The sequence below is a fragment of the Condylura cristata genome, unplaced genomic scaffold (assembly GCF_000260355.1).
Source record: "Condylura cristata isolate star-nosed mole 26May11 unplaced genomic scaffold, ConCri1.0 scaffold00018, whole genome shotgun sequence".
NCBI lineage: Eukaryota > Metazoa > Chordata > Mammalia > Eulipotyphla > Talpidae > Condylura > Condylura cristata.
Window position 1 is genome coordinate 34149018 of NW_004567119.1, and position 3327 is coordinate 34152344.

General features: G+C 44.7%; 1 long non-coding RNA gene across 2 annotated transcripts in view; it reads right to left on the reverse strand.

The window, feature by feature from the left end:
• LOC105853795 overlaps positions 1-245 on the reverse strand; it is a 16460-nt gene extending 16215 nt beyond the window's left edge. For both annotated transcript variants that reach the window (XR_001145569.1, XR_001145568.1), the window contains exon 1: positions 107-245. This is a non-coding gene — a long non-coding RNA (uncharacterized LOC105853795). The remainder of the gene's footprint in view (positions 1-106) is intronic.
• Positions 246-3327: the final 3082 nt, after the last annotated feature.

Below are 3327 nucleotides of genomic sequence, written 5' to 3' on the forward strand. Positions count from 1 at the left end.
CCGCCAGGCCCAATAAGGAACCTGGAAGAGCTCGCGTTTTCCACAGCCAACCCCTCCTCGGGCTGGAGGCTCTGCAGGACGCCGCCGGCTCGGAGACATTCCTTACCTTCCCCTCACCGGGGGCTCCCCTGGTCTTCTCCGGGTCAAGGAACAACCCACGCCAAAGTGCTGAGGGTGCCGGTGCCGTTGCTACCCGAAGAGACCGATTCTGCCTCCACTGACCTCCCCGCGAGGAAGCCGGCCCAGGGGGCTGGGCAGAGCGCGCATGCGCGGTCTGAGGGGCGGCAGCGCAGGTGCGGCTCCCGGCAAGGGTGGGCGGGGCCGGACGCACCTGAAACCTGCTGGTGGCGGCCTCGCTCATCCCGCCCTCCTGCTATGGGACAGTTTGAATTCAAACTGACATGGAGGCCAATATCCCTCGTCTTCTCCAAAATGATGTCGAGGAAAATTTAAAACCATTAAAATTGCAAAATGTGTCTGTCTGGGTTTAAAACCTTGCTCGGGTTTTTTACAGTAGCACAGGTGAGGCAAAACCAACCACCCCCCCCACACACACCCAATGACATGGGGAATGGTTGTTGGGGTTCAATCCTTTCTTTGTTCCTACCCACCTCCACCAACACACTCACAAGCAACCCCTCTCATCTCCACTCTGGCAGCATTACCTGTTTTCACAGGTAGGTGCTCTCTCTGCCGGGTTTTTTTTTTTTTTCTGTGCTTGGTCCCTCTGGGCCCTTTCTGTCCCCACTGGATTCCTCTGCTTTTCATGCAAGATCCACCCTCTATCTCTCTATTTGCTGCATTTCATTTACATATATATGTATATATATACACACACACATACATACATACACATACATACATACATACTGTAATTTATTTACCCATTCCATTGGGTTTTCATTTAGACTGGTCCAGATTGTTTGCTACTATAAAGAAAGTGTTGGTGAATACATACATACATATATACATGTTTACCTGTCTTTCAAAGCATTTCCTTAGGTTATTTCCCCAAAATTGTTATACCAAGCAGTATAAATGTTTTAAATTCATAGCTTTCTGCAGAACATATATGAATTTATTCTTTTCTCAGAAATGAACACGAGTACATAGTTCACTTCACTCTTGCCAACATCTCATTCTTTCTGTTTATCTTCTTTAAGGGTTTCTATTCAAAAATGCATCAGAACCAAATGAAAAAGTTCCAAAGGTCACCAGTGATCAGCTTTTCATCTATCTCCCATCTAAGTTCTTGAAAGTGATGTTGTTTTTTGGAGTTAGTGTGAGGTCCTTGGGTTCATTCTGGGAAAGGTTTCACCAGAGTTCCCCTTAAAGTGCACAGGGCGAGTTCCCAGGTGACTTTCTCCAGGAGACAGAGACTCAGTTGTATTTAAAGAACAGATTTGTTAGGGAAAAGGACAGAGGAGTAAAGGACACTTGCATAGGCCCAAGCGGGCAGGAAGAGCTGCCCCAAAGGGACAGGCTTGCTGAGAGAGGCCTGCATGGCTGCAGGCAGGCGGCCTTAGGAGAGCGGCCTCTGCTGAGGCAGATCGGGGCAGAGAAGCCACTGTGACAGGTGTGGGTCACAGGCAGGCAGGAGGCTGCTGCCCTGCAGAGGGAGAATGTGGGTGCAAAGAAGCACCTGCTTCATAGGTGGGCAGAGGACTGCTGCTCCGAGCCAGTGCAGAGACTGCCTGATATAGTCCTTTTCTCTTTGAGATGGGCTAACTCCTTTGTGGAGTGGCCTGTTTACTGCTGATTTTGGATAACTATGTGGAAGCTTACAAGGGGCCCAATCGCTATATCTTTACCATTAGGTCTGTGCTTCCAATATTCCCCACAGCAGTCTGATATAGGAGTCTCCATGACTGGGTGAAAGGTCATTTTTAGTTCCTTCTACCCCCACCTCCTTGCACGAGTCAGGTTTTAACCTTGTGATGCCTCCTTCAGGTTTTCTATTCTTTTCCTCCATCGAAAGAATCAGTAGGCTCTGCACAGTTAAAGTATAGAAGGTGAGGTCAACTTTTTTAACAAGTAGGAACTTTATTGTGTTCCCTGGGTGAGGTTGCCCCCAAGCCAGGATAGAGATCAGTGAGTCTTACCCACTGGGGAGTACAGGTACATTTTTATAGGGTAGGGAAACTGCTTTGCTTTCCTGTTTCTGATAATCAGCAATGCTTATCTGTATGCCAGCTATGCAGAGTTGATTTCCAGAATTCAGGAAGTTCCCAGGTTTTAGGAGATGCAAAGGTAGGAATCTCCAGGCATGCAGACAGTAACAGCCCAGATTCAAGGTACCTGCCCCCAGTCTTGCCCAGACCATCTCCATCTTACAGTTCTCCAGCTGGCAAAAACAAAACAAAACAACAACAAAACCTGTAAGAATTTCAACCTCAATTAATAAACTGTTCTTTCATCTCATCTCCTGTTTCTTGCTCACACTTGTGTTTTACTCTTTGAATATTAATTCACCTAGTTCATCATCTTATACTTTTCATTTCTAGTGTGTTTCCTACCCTGAAATTAGGCTCATTGTTTTAGAGCTATTTTAAAGCTTGCCTTGCCCTTGAACTGTGCAACACAAGATGAGTGGGTTAAAGCAAGAAAGCAGAGCAATGATACAACAATTCCAAATGTGGACTGGAATTTTGGGCCTTTTGGGAGCAAAGGTATCATGGGAGGATGGCAGGAAATACTGGCTACCTCACTGCTGCTGCCTGATTTACAGCCTGAGAAAGAATTTATCTAGAAGCTAAGGCATCTGTGTTTTCCTTTATTCTTCCCCTGTAACTGTTCTATAACATGATAAAAAGTAAATCCCGGGTAATTTGGTGATGGGAAACCCAAGGGGATTGCAACTGAGATGGAAAAATGCACAAAAATATGTAAATACATATATATATGTAAGAATAAACTAATATAATAAAAAAAGAAAAAAGTAAACTCCTTATTTTCTACTTACAACTGAGATTTTCAACTAATGTTAGCATTTTTTTTACATTTCTGAAAGATCACAATAAGTTTTTAAAAATTGTGGGTGTAGCACTGTGTCCAACACATAGCAAGTACTTAACAAACACATGTTGACTAGTTTGAGTGTTCATAGCATGTTTTTACATGGAAAAGAATACACACTTTCCAGTGTTCATATACTACCTGAAAAATATCTGTGTATAGACATCATCATTAAATTTGAGTCTCCTTTCCAGATGGGCATACTTATTAAAACCCAAGGGATCACTCCTGGGAGTGTCTGAAGGCACACCTCATTCTGTTGTGCTTTGTTTTATTGTACCCCTCAGATAGTACTTCTGGCCCTCCCTAGTG